At 33.1% G+C, this 26893-nt stretch overlaps 1 protein-coding gene across 1 annotated transcript in view; it reads left to right on the top strand.

Annotated features, from left to right (window-relative positions):
• Positions 1-20543: 20543 nt before the first annotated feature.
• The window catches only part of LOC145261016 (uncharacterized), a 9462-nt gene continuing 3112 nt past the window's right edge, over positions 20544-26893 (top strand). The window contains exon 1 of the mRNA XM_080119142.1: positions 20544-20675. The gene's annotated coding sequence lies outside the window, so the exon portion shown is untranslated. The remainder of the gene's footprint in view (positions 20676-26893) is intronic.

Raw genomic sequence — 26893 nt, forward strand, 5'->3', positions numbered from 1 at the left:
GTCACTTTTTTCTGATATACTCTTAATGACAGTAACTCCACTGCTGTGGGGGCGATAGAGGGCAAATATAAATGTGGTGGTGTAAGCAAGTGCAACCCGGAAGCACATATAAGGTAGATTAGGGTCTTCTCTTGAGATATCCCTGCCACATGGGAAGCCATCTTTGATGTAGGCACATACTCCATGCCCGTGGCGATCTTGGGGGTCAGATTTAGATGTTAGGTTTAATTATGAACTCATCTAGGGAGTTTCGCTTAGAAAGAATATGCCAGGTTTTGTCTCCTGTAATTGGGTTTCAACCTCTGGAAGGTTAGAACGTAGACCCCTGATGTTGGAGAAGGAGATATGGTAGTAGGGGTCTACGTAGGAGGATGGGGTTCTAGGTTTATTCGTGTTTTCTTTTTTGAGATATTTCATGTTGAGGGTTTTGGGGTTTGTGGAACAGGTCAGCATACTTGGTTAGAGCAGAACAGAGAGGGAAAGTAAGAGAGGAAAGACAGGAAATTTTTTTTTTTTTTAATTGGTAATTGTATTGGAAGTGGGAAAAATATTGGAATTATCCCATCACTAATATCTATACACATGAATTGGATTAATAAAAATGAAACTGCATTGTTGATTCCACCATTAAATCTTAAGTTGCTTCAGTTTGTAGTCTGTCCGTTACACCTTTGCATAGTTTTGCTTTCTTTAAACTTAAATCTATTCTTATATACACATTAAACAATGCTTCAAGCAAACTAATTAAACCTATATATATATATATATATATATATATATATATATATATATATATATATAAGATATATAAAATTTGGGAGTCATACAATATGATTACGTTTGACAATTTGCATTGTTTGAGGTGAACAGAAATAAAAATAATAAAAATTTTCTCAAATAAATAAATAAATAAATAAATAAATAAAAAATAAAAATAATAAAAACAAAATTTAAAAAATTTTTTGATTAAAAATAAAAATAAAAAATATGTAAATAAATAAAACAATTTAAAATTAAAAACTAAAAAAAACTAAAAAAAAAGTAAGTAAATAAAAAATTAAAAAATCAAGAAATCCCAAAATTAAAAAAGATACAAAACAAAACAGAAAAAAAAAATAAATAAATAAAAATTTAAAAAATTAAGATAGAAATAAAAACAAAAAATAAAAAGATAGGCGTAAATATAAAGATTATGTTAGAAAAATTTAAATAAATAAATAAGTAAATAAAAAATTTAAAAAATTAAAAAATCAAGAAATCCCAAAATGAAAAAAGATACAAAACAAAACAGAAAAAATAAATAAATAAATAAATAAATAAATAAAAATTAAAAAAATTAAAATAGAAATAAAAACAAAAAATAAAAAGATAGGCGTAAATATAAAGATTATGTTAGAAAAATTTAAATAAATAAATAAGTAAATAAAAATCCAAATAATAAAAACAAAATTTAAAAAAAATTTAATTAAAAAATAAAAAATTTAAAAAATAATTAAGTAAATAAAATAAAAAATGTGAAAATTTAAAACCTAAAAAATAGAAAATATGTAAATAAATTTTTTTTTTTTAATTTAAAAATCAGGAAATCGAAATATTTTTTTAAAAATACAAAACAATAAAAAAATATATAAATATCTAAAAATGTAAAAATTTGGAAAATAAAATAAAAAATGTTTAAAAATAGAAAGGCAGACATAGATATAAATGATCATGTTAGAAATCGAATCTGCTAAAGTAAAGACTTTAACAAAATCGATGAATAATTCGTTGCTTTCTGTTAGGCGATTATATTAAAACGCAAATACTTCAAACACTTACCATGTGTGTTTGTGATGAGCTTTCAATTATTGATTACATATCGATTATTAAAGATTTTATTTCCTCGTTGAAGTAAAAAAGTCGACTTTTTCAATTTGCATAAAATCTTATAATAATCAATTCTTAATGCTTCAATGTTTTAAGTTATAAATTTATTATATTTTTTATTAGAATATCTTGTCTTTTTCTTTTCCAGTTTTAGCAACTAGTCCTTTTACTTTTCTATGTTTAATCTTAACCATATTACTTTTCATTCTCGCAATTTTTCTATGCAATCCATGATTTTTCCAGGGTTTGCTTTGAAATAATATTTTCTTTTTTCTGTTCAATATCATACGCATTGTCAACAATCCATAAAAATAGTTATTATCAACTTCTTAAATTAATTAAATAAAAAGATCGAATAAAAGACGCAATTAAGTAAATAAATAGTCAGCAGTTAGTTTTGGTCGACGAGCCAAGGTGAAAGGTCAGTTAGCGATTGAGCACAGCGATGGTGAATTATCAGCACCAGTACAGCTCAGCTGTACTACAACTGAGCAACAGATCAGGAGCGTGGTGAATTATTAGCAACAGTAGTAGCCGAACCGACATAATCGTGGTGACAGACCAAAGAACACGACGCTCAACAAATGAAAACATTGCAAAGGGGCAAACAGATTTGGTTGCTATAGTAACCAACAGCCAATCAGAAAAAAAAACGTCTCTGCGTTCCTTACGTATTCTGAAAACTTTAGAACACCAGTAATTTTATTGTAACTTTTGTTTCACTGAACATAAATTGACATTTTTAAATTATGAACTGTAAAAATTGTTTGAAATTCGGTCGTAAAATGAGTGAGCTTTAAAGCAGTTCTAAATGAGTAAAACTAACACTTAACCGTATCTTCAAACATGGCAGAGTTTTTTTTTATGTAGGCATCACCACTTATCAAGGCCAAGAGGCCACTCGAGGATAAGGGTTAAAGACTGTACAGTTGAAATTGGACAATATAGTAATCGTTAGTAATGGAAATTCAGTAAATTTGTTAACTTATATGGAACAGCTCATCAAAAACTTGTTTACGTTAGACTTGAAGACAACCATATTGTAGTCAGCTGGAAAGTAGGAAAACGGAAGATAATTCCATAAGATAATTGCAGTTCTAAGGAAGAAGCTTTGTTCATGGGATCTACGTTTAGGTTTAGGCACAGATAAAGAGTAGGGGAAATTATTGATAGTGTTTTCAGCTAGACGAGTGTTTCTTGTGAAAGTTTGTTTGAATGATAATATATAATAATACAAACCTTTTACTATTAAAATACATTACATTACAATTAGAGGATGAAAAGATTCTTTTTAAGCATTTCTGGAGAGATTTAAAAATAGAACAGAAAAGCGTTCTTTTTTCGAAAGCTCTAGAACCGCGCTAAAAGAATATTTTTATTTTCTAATTGTAATGTAACGTATTTTAATAGTAAACGTCTTATATCATTATATATTGTATTATATATTGTATTATATATTTTATATTACAGTATAACCCGGGATACAGTGGCCCCGGGATACGATTTTTCAAGTTACGATGTGGAATACAATGTTTTTCCCGGCCCCTAGTTACGGTATTTATCTCGCCTTACGGTGTTATTTATAATATTATTTGATTATATACATGTGTATTATATACTGTACTGTATTTTTTTTTAAATTTTGAAGATGTACTGTGTATAAAATTTTGCTTAGGCCCTATCGTACGGCGACTTCACCTTACAATTCCAACCCCAGGACGGATTATTGCCGTATTCTGGGGTTCTATTGTATTATATATTATAATATTAACTTTATATTATTATTCAAATATTTTTTATTTATTTTATATTTATATTATATTTTGTATGTTATATGTCTGTCTGTCTCCACATTTTCAAACTCTATATCCTCGGAAACTATAAGTTGCAGAGCGGCGCTAGGGGCCTCAAATGATTGGATTTTTTATGGACCTTTCTTTTATGGGTCTTCAGCCGGTTAAAATAGTGTTTAAGGAGCCAAAAGGGGTCAGAATTGAAAAAAATCGTTAAACATTTTGTAAATTCACTTTAGTTTATTTTTAATTTTTAATCAGTTCACATGCGTTTCATGTTGGTGCAGTGGTAACGTCACCAGCTTTGAATACTACAGTTTAAAAATAAAAATTTTTACATAGGAGTCACCACTTATCAAGGCCGGAGGGCATTTTCCTCTTTAAAATATGAAAAAACTAGCGAGGTAGGGGCGCCCGGCTTTCCATTTGGGTTCAATTGTTGTAGCAAATACTTTTTATTTACTTTTGAAAACACGGCTCTGTAATAATACATACGAAATCTGGACAAATTAAAATATCATATTTAAGTGTATTTTACGACCGGGCAAAGCCGGGCGCACCCCCCTGCTAGTTTCTTCATATTTTAAAGAGGAAAATGTCCTCTCATGAGAATACGTATAGGCAATGAAAAATGTTAAACTTTTCTTTTATATAAATTTAATAATTTTATGGTTTTTAATCTTGTTCACCTCAAACAAGGCACAGTGCCACCTTGGACGTAAGAGACTAATATTTAGAGCCACATCTACCGAAACACTATGTAGGGAGTTGAGCAGCGAGATGTATATTCACATTACTTGAACTTCTGCATGTCAAAACACCGGGAGGGAATTCCAAAGTCTAACAGTTTGAGAGAACAAGATCTTTGAGTAGAAGGCTTTATGACGTCTAGGAATCTCTACAGTGTAGGGTGGTATTTCGCTGCTTGTCGTGTTAATCGCCGGTATTAACAGAGAAAGTACGATCTATATATCTATAAAAGTGAGAATGTGTGTATGTGTGTGTGAGGACACTTCTCAACCTATATACTCAATGAAGTTTTGATCGACAAACTTGGAATTTGGTATATAAGGTATTCAGATTTGTGGGAAACTTTTTAATCCATTTTCATCCGAAAAAAGGGCTGCTAAGGAAGCAAAATTGAAAAATTGGTATGTGGGAGTCATCAGATTTTTATCTGTTTACTAACTGTTTTATGAATGCGCATGCGCGAATAGTTCACATTACAGATTACTTATGTTAAGAATTAGTGGGTTTGAAAACACCTTTTAAAGATCGTACCACGCTGGTCTAATGTTAATTGTGTTTGACTCACTGTTTTTAGATTTTGGTTTCGATCTCAGCTCAAGTATTTTTTTTTTTTTTTACTTACAAGAAGTGAAAAGTTTTGAAAAAAGATAATACTCGCATGCACATATTTCAGTTTCTGTATGAATTAAAATATGATATTTATGCATATTTTACGACCGGGCAACGCCGGGCGGCCTGCTAGAAATTTATTAAAGGAAAATATTGAAACTATGTACAAATTGGACACAGGTGTGTTATGGCATCTTAATTAATCATTTAAAAATGACAAATAATGTTTGAAGCAAACTAATATTATTCAAACTATATACATTTAAGATGCTGGTCTCCTATAATACTTATAGGTGTTACACAGGCAAATATAACAACGCTACTCCGTCTCTTTAAACGTATGTATAGCTTGCCTTTAACAATGTATGCATAACCGTGTCGATTTTGTGTATATGCAGACACTAATAGGTATCTCTTGTGTATGCAATCGTGCAGTGTTGTCATGAGTCAGATGTGTGTGGGCGTGCGTGGGTGTGTGCGGCGTTGGCTTTTAACACATTCGTAAGAGTTCAATAAACATATGTACACGGTGGAACGATAAAATTGTCACACTAGAAAAGACGACATGATTCCATTTCCGTTTGATGAAAACCGGTTTTATTTTTTTTTTATTGTTGTTGTAGACCGTCTACTAGTTGGCCAGTTGTGTACAAATCCTAAGAGCGATAGGAGCCTTCTATCATGTTTGAAAGTGACACAATGTTCAACAAGCGAGATTGGAGATGTGCCTCTGTACAACTCATGCTCTCTACCGATCCAAGTTTTGATAACAGGACCATTGCCAACACCTTCAAAATGCATTGTTGGATTGCCATGAATAACAGGAAAGTGCCCAGGGTGATGAAAATAAAGTTTCCGGTCATTGGTCTTTGGTGTGGTTTCAAGTGAGGGCCACATCATGCCACCTCACATCTTTGAAGTCGGCTTGAAATCAACACCAAAGTGTACCTGAATGTGCTGAAGAGTGTGATGATCCCCTGGTGGCCGCTGGTAGACCCTGGATGTGGCAACAGGACTTGCCACCAACTCACATCCAAAGAGACCCAGCTTTCAGAAGGAGTGCTACAACTTTGTAACCTTCAACTCAATGGCGCCCCATCCTCCCCCAACCTGAACCTACTAGACAACTTTGTTTGGTCATATGTCAAGAACATCACCAACATGACCTCCCACAACTCCAAAGCCAGCCTGATGGTCACCATCTGCCGAGTATTTGCCAAGCTCCCGCCAGCGCTTGTAAAAAAGGCATTCTCCCAGTTCTGGACCCGTATGGAGATGGTGATTGAGGCTGAAAGTGGCTACATTGAATAGATGTCAGCTCTACTACATAATCAAGTTACCTGAATTGATTTTTTCAATAAAAGTTTTAAAATAAAACTGTAGTATTGTTTTCTTTAGGGCGACAACTTTATCATTCCACCCTATATAAACATATTGTCTGCATGGTGCACAGATGAAGGGGACATGTCTTTTACAGTTCCGTGGTTCCCTTTGATCGCCGGCGATTTTGTACTCAACTTGTAAAAGAAATACTTCCATATGAAGTAATAACTCCAAGACATTTTTCTCTTATATTTCTACAGCTTCATTTTCATGTCCATCACGTCCTTGCACCCCACAGAGTTGCAATCTTTTAGTTAGATTTTATATTTAGGCTGCAGCATCCTATAAGCTCCCAGGATGTAAAGCGATGATCTCCTGAGTGAATCTCCATGGCAACTGAAACCTCTTCTCTCTGATTTAGAAACTGTCTCTGATGTGGCTGATAACCTAATTTTTAATAAAGACATTTAGAACCTATTTACATTAGTGAACGTGCATATGATAGCTGTATGCAAATGCTGAGCTGTGTGCGAAGTGACGTCACGGCAAGGAAGTAAAAAAAAATATAAAAAGAAGAATCTGTGTGTGGACTGAGGATCACATTCGAGAGGATCACTGTCACGTTAGTGACATTGGTTACGTCACAGCCATAACAAGAAGTCCCGTATGGTGGGAAAATAAGGAATAAAGACCTTTTTTTTTTTACAAGGAAGTCACCACTTATCAAGGTAATGAAAACTATTGAATAAAGAAAAAAACAACAACAAAAAAGTTTATTCACTTTTGTGACGAGCATGCACAGAAGTAATCAAGAATTCTATGCCAATGTCTAAGTCAGGCCTACCTACGGTGAAAATAAGTTCGTCCAAGGGCTATAAAAATGCCGATGAGAGTCATTCGGCAGGAACTTGCCAACGTTGCTCTGGTAAGATGTAATGTTGAGTTATTGCATTTGGGATCATGTTGAATCGTCTGAGGGGTTCGAGTTCGAATCGATGGAGTTGTTTAGGGTCGTGTCGTGTCGTGTCGTGAATCAATGGAGGTGTTCGGATTCGAATCAACGGTGTTGTTTAGAATCGTGTTATCTCGAATCAACAATATTTTTTTTATTTTTATTTTTTTTACTCATGTTCACTCCTTACAAAGCATATTGCCACTTGGATTTAAGGAGTTACTAATTGGGCCACGTCTAAGAAAGATATTTGTTTATGTTACATTTAAACTTCAGCATATCAGTACAGGTCCTTTCGGGTAATAACTCATCGTCAGTGAGAGAATTTGTTTTTCCACTGATGATGGGCTATTACCCAAAAAGACCTTTGGAATAAGTACCATCCACAGTTGAGAAAAAAAATTCAGGTAGATGAATAAATACAAATAAAAAAATAATATAAAAAAATTATTGAATTATTTATTATTCATTTATTTATTTGTTTATCTGTTCCTAACGATTGTACATTCCTGCATTGCAAGCCTTCAAAAATAGCTTTTATAATAAGAAAGTGTATAGCATTATTTATTTAGAATTCAATACGGCTGCTTATATTAGCCACCAGCTTCTCTCAACATTTAGGAAGCACATCACCTGATTTCACTAGTAACTCATTTTCGTTTTTTAATAAGTTAACAATGATAATGTTTTTTAATAAGTTAAATAATGATAATGTTTTTTAATAAGTTAAATAATGATAATGTTTTTTATAAGTTAATAAGTTTATAAGATAATATTTTTTCATAAGTTAAATAATGATAATGTTTTTTATAAGTTAAATAATGATAATGTTTTTTATAAGTTAAATAATGATAATGTTTTTTATAAGTGAAATAATGATAATGATTTTTTATAAGTGAAATAATGATAATGTTTTTTTATAAGATAACAATGATAATATTTTTTTATAAGTTAAATAATGATAATATTTTTTATAAGTTAAATAATGATAATGTTTTTTATAAGTTAAATAATGATAATATTTTTTATAAGTTTAACAATGATAATATTTTTTTATAAGTTAAATAATGATAATGTTTTTTATAAGTTAAGTAATGATAATATTTTTTATAAGTTAAATAATGATAATGTTTTTTTATAAGTTAAATAATGATAATATTTTTTTATAAGTTAAATAATGATGAATCCAAGAGGATAAAAAATTTCTGTATACTATGCACTCATGGAAGTAAATGGTTTAAGTAATATTCCAGAAATGCTTAACGTATTGTGACATGTCAATTAGATACATAACATCATTTATTGTTACAATTGACCAAAAATTTAAGTAGTTGTCATTGTTTTTTTAATTAAAAATCAACTTTTCAGCTGTTGTATTTTTCTACAATAAATGAAGAAACACCCTTTTTTAATAGCGGACTATTAGCGATTGGAAAGTAATCTTCTAGAGTATCCAAAACAAAATGCAAAAAATTCAATGTATAAAGTTTTTTTGGGGGGTGGGGGGAGGGGGTTCTTAGTTACTAATATAAAGTTTTTATAAATCGACCCCTCTTTTTGAAAACACTCAACAGAAACCCAAAACCGAATTGTTGCCCGCATGGTTGGGAGGTTCTCTTCGTCTTTTGCAGCATTTTCAATAGATTATTATTGATTAGACACTCATTTACCAGTTTCTGCAAAAATAAAAAAAAATGCAAAAAATTCAATATTTAAAGATTTTTAGGGGTTGCTCAGTTTCTAATGCAACACTAAGTATAAGTTTGTAGTGGTTCCACGATGAAATTTGTTATAACTTGGTGTCCTAATGTTATTTTTTAAGTAAAAATACGTTGTTTGGATGTAAATTCCAAAACTTATTTCACTCTAATTAATTCATGTGACTAAAATAGGAATTAACCACCATTGGTAAAATTATTCTCGAACAATAACAAACAATTAAATACACTTTTCAATGAATTGGTTTCGTATATCCGTCGAGTATTTCTATTATGGGAGATAGTTTCACCAGAAGATTTTATTAGAAATTGAGCACCCTCTAAAAATCATTAAATATTGTTTTTTTTTTTTGGTTTTTTTTTGCCTTTTCTTTCGGTAAATAAAAAATAGTTGAAAGAAGACAAAAAAAATATAATAGGTGTGCGCATTGTACATTTTTTATTGATTAAATTTTCGGGTTTGTATTACTGTACACATAGATTCGAAAAAGTTGTCAAAAAACAAACACATAACAAATAAATGTTATCAAAGGCAAGATAAGTTACTTTTCTACCTAACTGGCTATGTTTTTAGTGTTTTTATTTAATGCAACATGTTTATTCAGCTCGAAAAACATACTGTATTTACTGATGTATTGGAAAATTTCAAATGGCGCCCGACTCTCTCTTTAACACGGTAAGTTTGGGAAAAGGAGTTAAAAGTAAAACAACTAGACAAAATACTGTTAAAAACCCACTGAATATATGTCAGCCTATGTCACGGTAACATATATTGAGTGAATTTCTAACAGTATTTTGTCAAGTTTTTTTATTGCAAAACCAGTGAAATATTTATGAAAAATCTGAAATTAGTGCCTTTCTGTTCTCTACATCCCCCTTCCCCATTTCTCATTTGCATGTTCAGTGTTGCTTAACTTTTGTGATTTAATGTGAACGTCATGCCTAACTAGTTGAGGTTTCATATAGACTTTCACATGTGTGCCCTAGCAAAAAAATTGAGAGGTATTCACAAATGTCACCCATTTTAGTACTGACCAGGCTCCACATTGCTTAACTGCAATGATCTAATAAAAAACGTTAGGCCTAACCACATTGCGGAAACTCACAAATTTGTGCGTGTTCACCCGCACTCCCACCTCTGCGCTGCAAACATTAATGTTACAACACATTACACTGGTATTTTCAAATGGTCACCCATTTAATACTGGCCGGGCTGAACATTGTCTAACTTTGGTGATTTAATAAGAAAAAAAAACAAAAAAAAAAACGCCATGTCAATGTGAATTTTCCTCTAGTTATGAGGGGAAAAAGCAAGTTGTCTTTCATTAATTGTATGCAATAAATTGTTTACAGTGGGTGTTTTAGCATTCAATAACAAAAAAAAAAAAAAAAAAGGGTTGATGTGCCGTTAAAACAGGTAAACACAACCTCAGTCATGTTAGACAAGTACTCCTGCACTTGTTAATAAAACGACACCTCAGATGATGTCATCAGATATTCAGGTTGCAACATGTTCGCTTTAAAAGATGATGCAAATTATTTCTTTCCCCAAACCGTGACATGATTTTTCAAGCAAATCTTTGTTTTCTATTTTGGTAGGGCAATCGCTAATTTCAGCAAAAAACATGTGCCGTTACCAGCAAGTGCTCAATGGTAAGCGAAAATGAAATACGAACCATGTAAAAACGCCATAATACCTACAATTGTAAGAGAACTATGAAAATCTAATAGGTCCCGCACTATCGACCAAGCTGGGAGGTAATGATGGCCTAGTGGTTAACAACACGGACTGACTACCTGGGTGTCCCAGGTTCAAATCCATTTCGTTCCACAAAAATCACTTTCATTTAGGACTAGCAGGGGTACCCGGATGTTTGGAGGTATGTGTGATGGGGGGTGAGGGTTAGATCAAAACAACCCTGTTTAAAAAAAAACGTTGGCTGGGTGCTTAGAGGTGTAAAAGAAAAAAGAAGTTTTAGTAGGAAGGTAGGCTCAAACATAATTATCAAAGTATACTTACACAGATAGATATGAAAAGTCTTTCTTAAAGTTTCTGCCTATTTCCATTCCATGGAGGCCAGGTGCGAACGAAGACCCCATTTAAATTAAAACATACTTATAAAAGTATTCTTATGTACATCTATATCAAAAACACTTGTAAACGTTTTTTTTCAATTTTTCAATTTTTTATTTCCATACTTTGTGAACCAGGCGTGAACGCAGACACCACAATTTTAATGAACCACCGTTCTGCTAGATCAAACATACCCATTCCTGTGTCTCGATACATCTTCTATCATTATATGTAATCAGTTTTTTTAAAATAGTCAACCATATAGGAGCCTATCCGTGACCACACACACACACACACACACACACACACACATTCAGCTTTATACCAGTTTAAAGGTATTCAAGAGTGATAACTAATGAATTTAGCAAGGTTATTAAGGGTGCTCAATAAAAGAAGAGCAAGATAGATCTTTATCAATATGAACAAATTTATATGGTTGCGACACTAGACATGCTAATGTTTTGGACAAATGGTTGGTTAAAACCAAATCCTCATCCGGTAGTAAGTTATAAAATATATATAGCGATTAAGCTACACTGAATATTCCGTGTTTCATCCACTCTAGGACTCTTCAGGCTTAGCCTGAAGAGTCCTAGAGTGGATGAAACTTACTAACTAGCTCTACCTACGTATTGAGCACTTTTGAAGTAAATACTTAAAGTTTACGCATACATTTATACTTTCGTATATTAATTTTATGTGAGTAAATGAAGTAGTTATATATATATATATATATATATATATATATATATATATATATATATATATATTCCTGTAGAAATATATTTTCTTATAATATATATCAATCCTTATTTAAGAAGCTCGATGTAATTACAGAGCAGTATAGTGAATAAATGACAAAAAGTTATATTCCAAAATTCATGTTGTTGACCATCTTATAGTTTATTCCTTTAATTCAAGTGACATTTACAATTCTTGACAGTATCTGTTTCGTAGCACAAAATTAACACTTAATTATTATATCAATCAGTGAATCTATTATGTCCTTAACTCATCAGAAGAAATAGCAACAATCAATCCTTCAAAAGGAAATAAAGTGTGATTTGACATGATTAAAATCCGAAAATTGGAAGAGAAGCTGCAAATACCTTTAATATGTTTCCATTACGCCATTGCATGTCAAATCACACTTTATTTCCTTTTGACGGATTGTTGCTATTTCTTCTGATGAGTTAAGGACATAATAGATTCACTGATTGATATAATGATTAAGTGATTGATTTTGCGCTACGAAACAGATACTGTCAAGAATTGTAAATGTCAACTGAATTAAAGGAATAAATAATAAGATGGTCAACATCATGAATTTTGGAATATTGGTTTTTGTCATTTATTCACTATATATATATATATATATATATATATATATATATATATATATAGCTGCACTGATGAGCTGTAAAATAGTGAAACAGTACTGCATGTGGATGACTATATATATATATGTTTGTTTGTTTGTTTGTTTACAAACAGGCGGTTTGAGCACTGTAAAAGTGGTGGACGGATGTTTGTTTAAATAGACATTCGAACAGGTTATTTGCGGGCATAGCTTCTGTGGTCGAGTGGGAGAACTGTCGACTGTCAACACGACGGTTCTAGGTTCAATCCTTGGCTTGGGAGAGGTGCTAGTCTAGCGGCACTGATGAGTTGTGATACAACGAAACAGGACTGTAAGCAAAATATGGTGAAAGTAAAGATAATTTTTGCGAAAATAAATTTTTTTTATCAACCAACAAAATGATGTTTCCTTACAAAGAGAAAATGTTATATATATAATAATATAAATATACAAGAAATAAATGTTACCATAGCCAATAAAAGTTACTTTTATGGTAGAAAAGTTCATTGGTTTGTATTTTTAAGTAGTTTGTAAAAAAAAAAAATTTTTTTTTTTTAATTCATGAACTGGTTTAAAAAAAAATCAAAATGGCAGCGACTTTGAAATGGAGAACCCCGTTTTCAATTTGAAGGAGGGACACCTGAGCAATTTAAGAGAGTTCCGTCAACATAAGGAATATTTAGGAACATATTTTTATGTTTTCCGGTATTTTGTGCTTGAGGAATACTCGATTATGGCGTGTCTAGTTTATATAAAAATTCATTTAAGTAGTTATCGCCTCAAATTTTGTTTTAATTTCGGTTCGCTGAAATTATTTCAGGTAAAGAGCATTAAAAACTATTTCAAAACAAAAAACATGAACTGAACTTTTATTGACTATGGTAACATTTATTTCTTGTATATTTATTTTTTCGGGTAGTTGTTTGTTGGCTTTTCTGCTAAACACTCTTACTAAATAATATCGACGAAATATCGAAAAACAAAGAAACAAAAACAGTTTTGAAAAATAATGAAGCTTTACTTACTTTAGTAAAATAATCAGAAACAGCAAAATGGGATATTAAAAAAGTAAACACGTAGTTACTTTAGTTTTTTAAAGCAAAGAATCAATATAAATATGAATAAGAAAATTGCGCCCTTTTCAAGCAGAACAGCTTCGTTTCAGTTTTACAGTATTGAATGGTGTAGTATTGCACTGTCGGATTCAGGGTTGTACTATTGTAATGTAAAGAACATGCAGAAAGGGTTTTAATCAATTGAATTCCTTCTAGTACACTGACACAAAAAGCTTAAACAGATATATAAATAAAAATAAAAAGGTTATGTAAATGTTTTTAAAAAGACACGTAATCATGTGAGGAGGATTTTTTCCTTCTTTTGACACGATAACAAGTAACGTTCTTATTTTTTATTATTTATCTATTTTTGAAAGAGTGCCACGTGCAAGTGGAGAAGGAAAAAAAACAGAGTTATGTAAAATTTGTGTCGAGAATTGTCTAAAGTTCCGACTTTTTTTGGTTTTCACTTTAATAAGAACGTGAATTTATGAGGTGAATTTATTCGACAAAATATGATTCAACTCAAAAAAAAAAAAAAATAAAAGCTAACGTGAATTAAGATTAAAGTTAAGGTGTTATTATGGATCCTCCCCCCCTTTTAAAAAACCTTGTTAAACTTTGTGACATATTTACATTCTATGGAGGTCAGGCGCGAACGAACACCCCATAATTTTATTATACCATATTTCTCCAAACTGAAACATAATTATCAAAGTATACTTACGCAAATAGATATGAAAAGTCTTTGTTTAAGTTTGTACCATATTTCCATGGAGTACAGGTGCGAACACAGACCCCACAATTTTATTATACCATCCCTATTTAAGTTGAAACATACTTATCAAAGTATTCTTATGTACATTTATATCAAAAACACTTGTAAACGTTTTTTTTTCCATTTTTTATTTCCATACTTTGGAGACCAGGCACGAAGCAGACCCCACAATTTTTATGAACCACCGTTCTGCCAGATCAAACATACCCATTCCTGATCCTCGATACATCTTCTATCATTATATGTAATCAGTTTTTTTTTAAATAGTCAACCATATAGGAACCTATTCGTGACCACACACACACACACACACACACACACACACACACACACACACACACACACACACAGACGTTCAGCTTTATATTATAGATTTTTTATTTCCATACTTTGGGGGTCAGGCACGAACGCAGACCCCACAATTTTTATGAACCACCGTTCTGCCAGATCAAACATACCCATTCCTGATCCTCGATACATCTTCTATCATTATATGTAAAATAGTCAACCATATACCAGCCTATTCGTGACCAGACACACACACACACACACACACACACACACACACACACACACACACACACACACACACACACACACACAGACGTTTAGCTTTATATTATATATGAGCAAACAGTTAATAAAATATGTTAAAAAACACTTTGAAATGAGTTAAAAACATATTTAATCTGAAAAGGAAACACTAGATAAATGGATAGTCCTTAATCCGTGGAGTTTCGAAGAAATACTCTCCTTCTCATCAGAGGGTAGGAATTAGCAAAATGCAGGATCGGATTTTGCATGCAGAAATATTTGATGAAACAACAGGTAAGTCAAAGATCTTACTTGAAAACAAAATAAGTTAAGCAGAGGGAATATGGTAAAGAAAAAGGTGATTACACATGAATGGAAAGTCTGGTGGAAGATAAAAAATCCAGTGACGGTAAAATCCAAATTTAAAACTTCAAGAAAGTTAAAAGAATTTCCATTTGTACAAGTAAAATCCAAAGACATCCCGTAATTGGAAGAAGATGGTCCATAATAATCCAAAGGCAGAAATCCATGGAATGATTCACAAACATGTGTACAAGGAAAAAAAATAATATTAATAAAAGAAAAATAAGATGTGCTTTTCACTCTACTTCCGAGACATAACTATAAATAAAAAAGATCTAGGGAGAAAAAGGAGAGAGAGAAAAAAAAGAAGAAAAAAGATAAAGTTAAATATAAAATAAAGTAAAGGGAAACAAAAGTCAAAACGACCCGGACAGGAAATGTTAAAGGCGCGAAAATATATATAGGGCAAAATAATATAGGTCAACTGAAAAGTACAGGTTATCACTTAAAAAAATGTCAGCAAGAGTTATTAAACGACACTAAAAGGAAAATAAAAAATAAAAAAGGAAAATAAAAATAAAAATAAAAATAAATAAATAAATATATAATAAATAAATAGAAAATAAAGAATAAATAAATGAATAAAAAAATGAAATATAATAAAAAATAAAATATAAACTATAATATATAATATAATATAAAATAAAATAAGAAAAGAATAAAGATAAGAAATAAAAATTATTTAAAGGGAGAAGAAGGCGGCCGGTATCTGCAATTTCAGGAAAAAAAAAAAGAAAAAAAAGTAAGTAAATTCATATAGTAAAATTTAAGTAAATATACATACAAGATATGAAAGTGTGGGTAGATTGATATATTAAATAGATAGGAAATTTTAAAGAATAAAATAGAAAATGCGGATAAAAAACCGGCCGTGCAAAGAAGAGATAAAGAATTAAAATAAAGGATTATTAAATTATAAAGTATTAAGAAGTATGTCGAAAAACGAAAAAGTTAAAGAAAAAATATTTTATATCTATATAAAAGATAAAAGTAATAACTATGTAATTTCAAAATTGCCATAATTAAATTTGGACTTATGTTTACAGAAAGAGATCAGTTCATTTTTAGAATTTATTATATTGTTACTTTGAGGGGAAGTAATTATAGTTATAGCTTCGGTTGTACAGAGGCGACATGACTTAGAGCCTGGAGTATAAGACTTAACTTTTTTTATAATAGTCCATTTGATTGAGAAGGGAGTATTATCAGAGTTAAGTTTTTTAATCAAAGTGGTTAGAGAAGTTCCTTGGTTATTATTAGAATTATGGTTGTTAAAAGAAGAAATGTGGTTTGATATTCTTTTCTTAATTAATGTTGAAGTAGCGCCGATATATGTATGTACTTTATTAAAAGCTCGAGGTCTGGTATTAATATTAATTTGCTGATTTGTATTAGTTAAATAGTTTGAATTTTGTTTATAGTGTTCAACAAATGGTGGGACAATGTCTGTATGAGGACTATTTTGGAGGGGATAATGAGTGTTGTTAGTGTTAGGATGGCTGTTAGGAGAAATATTGTTATTCTCATTAATATTATGATTATTATTATTATTATTATTATTATTATTATTATTATTATCATCATTATTACTAGTTGTATGATTGTAAATGGAAGGGCTGCTCGAATGGTGCATTGGATTAGTAACTATATCAGATGGAGGACGGGAAGAAGAATAACTTGAAGACGAAATATTAGTGTCTGTTATGGGAGGATTGCGTGGGAGCTCAGTAATAGTGCAAGAATATATAATATCTTTATGGATACAATTATTATTAAGTGGGCAAAGATGTTTGTTATTACAATTACAGTTAGTTTTGGGTTTAATTGGGAAAGGGATTTTTTGGGCTGATTTAATTTTTTTGTTATTAGATGTTAAGATTCTTTGTGCTAAATTAGGCATTGTTGAATAAGAAATCCGGATTGAATTTTTATTGAAAATAGAACTATATCTGTGTGGGTATTTGAAAGCGTTTTGTACAATGTTGAAGAATTCCTTAGGTATAATAGTTTTGACATTTAGGCTAAATGGAGGATTAAACCAAATATTTTTCTTTCTGCTGGTGTGACTAGGTGGGTTAGAGGCATTGCGATTAGTATTTTGGTTTGGATTATAAATGGAGACTGGTTCATTGTTATTGATAGCGGCATATCTTGTTATTTGAACTGGTTTCTTACGAGTCATATTGTGCGTGATTACAGATTTAAGGCGGCCTGAAGGAGGAGCATAATTGTTGTATTTAATCTTTTCCTTGTATCCTGAGTTCCATAAGGCATTATTGAAGAAAGTAGCATTTTGATTAAAAGTTTTTTTATCAGCAGAAAGAGCAGAAATTCTTCTAGAGACGGATGGTACTATAGATTTTATAATTGAGTTCGGGTGGTTAGAAGATTTATGTACGTATAAAAGCGTAAGATTAGGTTTATGATAGGGGCTATGAGTTTCGGTGTTAAGATTAAGTGTAACATCTAGAAAATTTGAAGTTTTTTTGTTTGGTTCGATAATTATAGAAAGGCCAAAGTTATTGAAGAAGTTATGTAATTTTTTAATAGTTTTGTTGTACTCTCTTGGCCTGGCTGTTGTAGTAAAAAGGGCATCGTCTCTATAAAGACCCCCTTGGATATGTTTAAAGTGGTATTTAAGTTCTCCCAGTAAGAAATATATATATATATATATATATATATTCAGACAGATATTGTTAAATAGCACAGAGTGTTTTTGCTTAAGGATCTTTTTTTTTTTTTTGAGAAAGCAGCAACGTCCGTCAATCTATCACTTCTGCAGTTTTTGTGAATACAATTTCTTGTTCCTATTTACAATGCCTTCCCACGGGACAGAGTTAGACACCAGGGTCGTTTTTTAATGTGGAGAAAAGGAACAAAAATAAAAATTGTCTCAGTCGTGAAGGATTTCTCCTCCACTGACAGAGAACAAGAAATTGAAGTGCAGCATCTGAAGAACAGATACTACACTTTGATCTGGTAACTTTCCGTTTGTGTTACTTCTTCCAACTCTTTAGCACCATAACCATCTTCCATATGAATTTGAGAATCAGCCATACGTTAAAAAATTGAGTTTCGTGGATCGTGTGTATCAAACAACGCGAATGTGTTTTTTTGTTTGAAATAAATTTATGTTTCCTACGATTCCTAAAATTTATACAAGGGTCCGTGGCATATTGGTTAAGGTGGTTAGTAAAATTCAGTCGTAAAGTTACAGTCTCCTGGAGGTTGAAGTTTCCACTTGTTTTGAATTTTTGAGATGAGGATTGGTGATTCTTTTATTGTTTTTTTTTTTTTTTACAAAGGAGTCACCCTTATCAAGGCCCGGAGGCCACTCGAGGATAAGGGTTAATGAGTGTACAGTGGTCAAAGGGAACAGGTCGTAGTAATCATTAGTAGTGAAAATTTGGTAAATTTGATTACTTAAGGGGATGGCTCATCAAGAATTTGTTCGCATTGGACTTGGAGACAATCATATTGTAGTCAGCTGGAAAGCAGGAAAACGGAACATATTCATATTATTTCGATTCTTTGGGTTGAGTGTTATGTTCACAACGTTTCAGTCTATGTAACCTCCGATCATTTTCAGGTGTATCTTGTCCAACTCAGAAAATCTTTCTGTTGAACTTGGCAACCTTTCTGTCGAGCTCGGAAAACTGCATGGAATTTCAAACAAAGCCTTTAATTTCACTCGCAGGGCTAGCATGTTTTCATTCCATCATGTCTGCAAAGTCCTGCAAATACAGTTGATAGGTACTCAGTAAAATTCAGTTGATAGGTACTCAGTAAAATTCAGTTGATAGGTACACAGTAAAATTCAGTTGATAGGTACTCAGTAAAATTCAGTTGATAGGTACTCAGTAAAATTCAGTTGATAGGTACTCAGTAAAATTCAGTTGATAGGTACTCAGTAAAATTCAGTTGATAGGTACACAGTAAAATTCAGTTGATAGGTACACAGTAAAATTCAGTTGATAGGTACTCAGTAAAATTCAGTTGATAGGTACTCAGTAAAATTCAGTTGATAGGTACTCAGTAAAATTCAGTTGATAGGTACACAGTAAAATTCAGTTGATAGGTACACAGTAAAATTCAGTTGATAGGTACACAGTAAAATTCAGTTGATAGGTACTCAGTAAAATTCAGTTGATAGGTACTCAGTAAAATTCAGTTGATAGGTACACAGTAAAATTTAGTTGATAGCTACTCAGTAAAATTCAGTTGATAGGTACTCAGTAAAATTCAGTTGATAGGTACTCAGTAAAATTCAGTTGATAGGTACACAGTAAAATTCAGTTGATAGGTACTCAGTAAAATTCAGTTGATAGGTACTCAGTAAAATTCAGTTGATAGGTACTCAGTAAAATTCAGTTGATAGGTACACAGTAAAATTCAGTTGATAGGTACTCAGTAAAATTCAGTTGATAGGTACTCAGTAAAATTCAGTTGATAGGTACTCAGTAAAATTCAGTTGATAGGTACTCAGTAAAATTCAGTTGATAGGTACTCAGTAAAATTCAGTTGTAAAGTTACACACTTTTGGAGGTTGAAGGTTCAATCCTCAGTGCAAGTGACACTCAAAATAAAATTGTGAATTGTTTCGGACATCTACCCAGTCATTGCTGATGAAACAAGAGCATTCTTAAATGGTTCTGTGGCCTGTGGCGCAGTGGATAGGGACAGTAAATGTCTACAGTTCCAAGTGAGCATTGTCTGAAGATAGTGGTTTCAATCCTATCCCAAGTCGGCCAGAGGATTAGTTGGCCAAAGTGTGGTGGGACGACAACAACTATGGAAGGCAGTAATTACTGAGGATACAGTTAAGAGATTCAGCATTCCTATCCCATCACAGTTAACAACCTGAAGAAGGCCAGAGGATGAGTTGGCCAAAACGTCGTTAAAAAACAACAACTATGAAAGATGAAGATAATAGTCCTCAAATAAATAAATAAAATATTTAAATGGTTCTGTTCGAAATTTCATACAGATTCCCGAGTTCGACAGAAAGATTCCCGAGTTCGACAAAATCCACCTGAAGAAGGTTTGACCTACATTGATTGAAAGTGAAATAACACTCAAGATGGGAACAGTGGTTCAAAGAATCCAAATAATTCGAATAAGAAATGGTTGGTTCGTAAAGTCGCTAAAAATACCCATGAAATCATCCGCCCAATTTAAACAATTCAAACTCAATTGAAATGAAAAAAAAAAAAAAAAAAAGCAGACGTTATTGTGGTTATTAAATGACCTATTTCTGTGTTGGGACAATGTTTTCCCCAAACAATGACATCATTGGAGGTGATATAAGACCAGTATCGTAAACATTTGACGTAACAACACTGAAGAATTCAACCGTGGAATCTTCGTTTTTAGATTGTCGTCGTCATGACAATTATTTGATGTGCGTTGTCTGATTCTTAGTCAATTGAGGAACGAAACATTCGGATTTGGCGGCAAAATAAAATTCTTCCTCCAATTTCCGCGCATCACTCTCTTTTACGTAAGTACCTTTTTTGGCAATTATCGATATTTTTGTAACAATCAGCCTTTTTCATTATAAGGAAAATAGAAAAGTCGACTTTGGATTTATTTTCAACAATCTCCCTCATAATTCTCGTTTCACTTATTTTATTCCTTACTCCTCATATTACATGAACGCTGTTTCTGACCAAGGGAGAAGTATTGCTGTTTTCTAGATCGGAATCTATCTATCTCACATTTATCGTTGGTTTGCTTTTTGACCTTACAGTATTAAATTGTTTTTTAGCTCCTTAAATCAAATGGCTTTATGCCTTGTCTGGAGAGATTTTCATAAAAAAGTGTATCCCTAATCAATTAATTGACCAATTAATTTTTAACCAATTGATTTGCAGTAGTGTGGATCTTTGCTTGGATAGGGTGTAGATGATGTCTTGCAGATGTGGCCAAACCCACGTAGACAGTTGAAATATGATGGCAGACATGTTGAATACAAAAGAGAGAAATAGTGTTTAACAAAAAAAATATTTTTAGAAAAATTTGTACAAATTCAGAATTGATTAAAGTTATTTTTGTGTTTGTAAATCGTTCATTGGAAACGTTCGATTCACATATCCCAGAATGTTTGAAGAATAAAATATATTTATATATGTGTACTAGCATTTCAGCCCGGCGTTGCCCGGGTGTTTGGAGGTGGGTGATCAGCAAAAAAAAAAAAAAAAAAGTGGTAATAGGAAGGCAGGCTCGAACCCATACTGCAAAGGAGGAAAAGAACGGGAGAAAAAACGTGACGTCTTTGCTGTTACGACTACTGCCAAACCAGAAGTGACGTAGGTTTTAATTAAGGCTAGACAATCGAAAGGAGAGGATGACTTTCGAAAATATCGGCGAAAAAAAACGACCCCCACCCCCACCTGTAGAAAAGTGCCCAGTTGAAGGTGAAGATATTAATGTTTTTAGCCAATTTTTCGATATTTGTCGTCTGAAAGGTCGAACTTCAAAACGATACTGATTTTGGTAAAATCCTTCGCCTCTGTTGAAAGTTTTAGGCAGACATGAAAACAGACATACATACATACATTTATATATTGCTAACTAAAGATTTTCGACCCAAACCTATGTAAAAGCTTGCCCTATCTCTGAATACACTTTATGTAAAATTTCAAATGTTTAGACCAGAAATTGTCTGAATAATTTGGTAGGGACCGCCCTTCGGGGCCCGTGGCGCAGTTGATAGAGACATTGAATCTCTACGGTTCCAGATGAACATTGTCTGAAGATAGCGGTTTCAATCCCACCCAAAGCGTGCAGAGGTAATTGGTCAAAAATGTGGTGAGACGACAACAACTACGGATGGCAGTGATGGCTGAGAATGCAGTTAGGAGATTCGAAGTTCCTATCCGTCGCGGTTACCACCTGACGAAGGCCAGAGGAAGTTGGCCGAAACGTTGTGAACCAATAAAAAGATAAAAAAAAAACAAAACAACAACTAATAAAGATGAGACTAGTAGTCCGAAATAAAAATAAAATTAACATAAAATGCTCATCTCAAAATAAAAAATTCCAATTAAGGAATAATATATATATATACCAATCGGTACGGACCCGACTATGGAAGATCAGATAATAAATAAATGTGGATTTATAAGATCAAAGAATCCAACCTTGATCGCCCTTTGGGGCCCGTGGCGCAGTTGATAGAGACGTTGAATCTCTACGGTTCCAGATGAACATTGTCTGAAGATAGCGGTTTCAATCCCACCCAAAGCGTGCCAGAGGTAATTGGTCAAAAATGTGGTGAGACGACAACAACTACGGATGGCAGTGATGGCTGAGAATGCAGTTAGGAGATTCGAAGTTCCTATCCGTCGCGGTTACCACCTGACGAAGGCCAGAGGAAGTTGGCCGAAACGTTGTGAACCAATAAAAAGATAAAAAAAACAAAACAACAACTAATAAAGATGAGACTAATAGTCCGAAATAAAAATAAAATTAACATAAAATGCTCATCTCAAAATAAAAAATTCCCAAAAAAAAAAAAAATTCCAATTAAGGAATAATATATATATACCGCAAAGGTCATTTTAAAAAAAACTTTGACCCCTATTATGACGCCTTAAAATTTATTGTTTGGGACTCAAATCAAGTTATTAAGTTATATCCATGTCCAAGGAACCTATATCTAAAATTTCAAGTGTTTAGACCCAAAATTGGTGGAGGAGTTATTGCGTTGGAAAATGTACACAGACACACAGACAGAAAGACAGACACACAGACACATAGACACGTTCACTTTTATAGATATACTAGCATGGGTTCCCGGCGTTGCCTGGGTGTTTGGAGGTGTATGCTGAGCAAAAAACAAAAAAAAAAACGGTCAATTTTTTTTTAACTTTGACCCCTATTATGACCCCTTAAAATTTATTGCTTTGGGCTAAAATCAAGTCTTTGCTGTTACGACTACTGCCAAACCAGAAGTGACATAGGTTTTAATTATGCTAGACAATCGAAAGGAGAGGATGACTTTCGAAAATATCGGCGAAAAAAGCGACCCCCCCCACCTGTAGTTAGATCCATGTCCAAGGAACCTATATCTAAAATTTCAAGTGTTTAGACCCAAAATTGTCGAAGGAGTTTGGTAGAGTTCTCAAAGGTCAAATCGTTGAACGTTGACCCCTTAACAGCCAAATTTCAGGCCAAAAACTGATCACATAGATTTTCCGAAATCTCAGTACCCTATATATCAAATTTCGAGTCTGTAGACTGAAAATTAACAGAGTTATTGCAAAGGAAAATGTACACAGACACACAGACAGACACACACACAGACACGTTCACTTTTATAGATATATAGATAGATATATTTTCTGCAATATTATGAGGTGTCTTCAATAAGTTTCCAGAGTTTTTGTTCAGGCATTTTAAATTGTCGTAGATTATTGAAAATTCAGTATGTTAATGTTAGACATGTTATAAGATGACTTACTACCAGCAGGAATTGGAATACATCCTACTAAAGCCCGATTTTCACAGACGGTGAATTTAAAAATGCAGTCTTGACATGAGGACACTTGAAGAATGATATGCAGTAAAATTCTGTTTTAAACTTGGAAAAATGCCACAGAAACGTATGGAATCCTTCAGACTGTTTTTGGGCCATCTTGCATGAATCGAGTATCAGTTTTTGAGTGGCATAAGAGAATCAAGGAAGACAGGGAGTCTGTGAGGAATGATGAAAGATATAGGTGAAGTAAGGAAGTTAGAACACCAGAGTTAATTGATTAAATAAATAATTTCATGGATGCGGACCGTCGTGTGTCTATAGAGACAATAAGTGCACAGTTTGATGTCAGTGTGGGAACTGTACACACAATTATTTGCAAGGAACTGAAGATGCGGAAGATTTGAGTGAAGTTTGTCCTAACATTGCTCAGAAAAGATCAGAAAGAAAGACGTTTTCATGACTAAGATGGGCATCAAGACAGTTCCTCATCCTTCCTATTGTCCAGACCTTGCTCCATGTGACTTTTAGTTATTCCCTAAGCTCAAGGAAAACCTTAGAAGCTGTCGTTATGAGACAATTGAGATGTAAGGGGCTGTGACGAGGGTCGTTGATACGCTCACAAGAGATGACTTCGATGAGGATTTTCCAGAAGCTGTTGGAATGATACAACAGGTGCATTGCAGCCGGAGGAGATTACTTTGAAAGGAACTAGAGTTTCATGTGTGTACTATCAACAGAAGTGACTATACGGAAAACGTCTGGAAGCTTATTGAAGGCAATGCTAAAAAAGAATATATCAGTTTTGTTGAAGTGTCTTATTTCTGATGATTGATTTCCCCAACCAGATTAATGAGTCATCTAGTTCCGTGATGTGAAGAATTATCAGTATTTACTCATCATTTCAGTGGGTATACGTATATGATACGCCCGTCAATTTCGACATATAAATTGTTTCGAAATTCACACAAATGATTTGTTTATTTTGCTGAAGGCTTTGTGCAGAACCAACCACACTTTTTGGTATAACTGCTAATCTCAATCGGTTCAAAGACCGAGGCTGCATCCCTCCCAGTGAATTAATATATATATATATATATATAAGAACAAGTAGTTAATAAAACGTTAAAAAACACTTTGAAAAAGAGTTAGAAACATATTTAATTTTAAAAAGGAAACACTAAATAAAGCGAGCTTTTATATCTGGTTGAGATTACTTTAAATATTAATCCTTTAATATTTATATAAGTAGATTGTAGTTTGCTTGAAGCATTGTTGAAGAAAATTATAAGGTAAAATTAAAAGCCAAGAACAATGCGAGATTTTTTTTTTTTTTTTTAATTATTTATTAAAAAAAAAAAAATCTCGCATTGTTCTTGGCTTTTAATTTTACCTTATAATTTTAATATTTATAATTTACTTTAGTTTTGCCATCTTGGATCATTTTGGTAAACTTAACTGTAATTCTTATTATATATATATGTGTGTGTGTGTGTGTGTGTGCAAGGATGTGTATATAATCCACACATATTTTTCTCTCAAAATATAAATATTTTCACACAAAAAAATAAATTAAAATAGAAAGTCGAAAGAAGGAGAGCAATAATGTAACAAAAATCAAAGTAAAAAGATCGATATTGCTAATTTATTACATCGTTAATCAATATTTATTATGTAGTATTGAATTTATACTTTACGTCCACTTCACGGAACTGATCAAGGGAGCACCCATCAGTACAAACCAAATGGTAAACCTAGATGTGGTAAGCCTGTTCACTAAAGTCACAACTAGTGAGGCACTAGCAGTAATTCAAGATAAACTAGCTGCAGACCCCTCCATAGAAGAGCGCACATGTGTACCGTTGCTAAACTTAATGGAAATGCTGACATTCTGCATAGAAACAATCTACTTCAGAATGGGTACTGACCTATATCGACAAGAGGAGAGGCTAGCTATGGGATCACCATTACACCAGTGATGGCGAACATATACATGAAATACTTCGAAGACATGGCCTTAAGTTCAGCTCCCTTAAAGCCAACCATGTGGCTAAGATACGTTGATGACACCTTCATACTCTGGCCCAATCAGGAAGACATCCAGGCTCTCCTAGACCATGTGAACTCAATAAGACCATCGATACAGTTCACAATGGAGAAACCAACTGACCTTCCTTGATATACTCATATCACGCACAGAGCATGGGTTTAAGACATCTGTATATCGCAAGCCTACCTTCACCGGACAATACCTTAACTTCAACTTCCATCACCCATACAGTATCAAACATGGAATTGCATGCTGCTTACAACATCAAGCAGAGACAATAAGTAGCGACACCATTACATACCACCAAGAAATGGTCAGGTTGAAGAATACCCTCCGTTGTAACAACTACCCCAATAGCATACTATCCACCAGACGTGTTAATAGTATAAGAGAGGAGAATGAAACCCAAAAACCTCCAATGGTCTACCTACCATACATACGAGGCATCTCCAAAAAGATTCAGAGAGTATGTGCCCCCTACAACATCAGGACGGTATTCAAGAGCGAGTCAACACTCAGACGACACCTGGTACGAGTGAAGCTCTGCATAGAGGAGAACATGACCAAGAACTGCATATACTCCATCCCATGCAGTTGCAGAAAGGTTTACAAGGGTAAAACATGCCGCCCCCTCAAGGTAAGGGTGGAAGAACACCGAAAAGCGGTAACTAAAGGGGGAGACGGAAAAATCGGGTATAGCCAACCATGTCTGGATGGAGAGGGGGGACCATCGCCCCCTATGGGATGAAGTAAAAATAATAAACAGAGAGACCCACTGGAAAGTGAGAAAACTTAAAGAAACAGCTCACATGCTCGGACATAACAACCTACTGAGCAAACCAAGCATAGAGCTGAATGCAATTTGCACACCTCTGATAGAGAGAGGAAACTTTGAATAACAACATAGGTTTAACATTAACAAAAACCAACTAAGAATTGTCCTAGTGACATATGGCCGAGTGGTCCTAGACGTGGTATCAAAGTTTACAGTTACCCAAAGGTGCTGAGTTCAATCCTGAATCAGACATGGTTGGCTATACCCGATTTTTCCGTCTCCCCTTTAGTTACCGCTTTTTGGTGTTCTTCCACCCTTACATTCAAAACAGAGAATCAGCAACTATGTCCCAAAGCCTAGCTGGAGTCCGAACACGGTACCCCCGTAATAATAAAGGGTTGTGTTCGAGACTCC

The sequence above is a fragment of the Euprymna scolopes genome, chromosome 37, assembly GCF_053919585.1.
Source record: "Euprymna scolopes isolate OS-2025 chromosome 37, ASM5391958v1, whole genome shotgun sequence".
NCBI lineage: Eukaryota > Metazoa > Mollusca > Cephalopoda > Sepiida > Sepiolidae > Euprymna > Euprymna scolopes.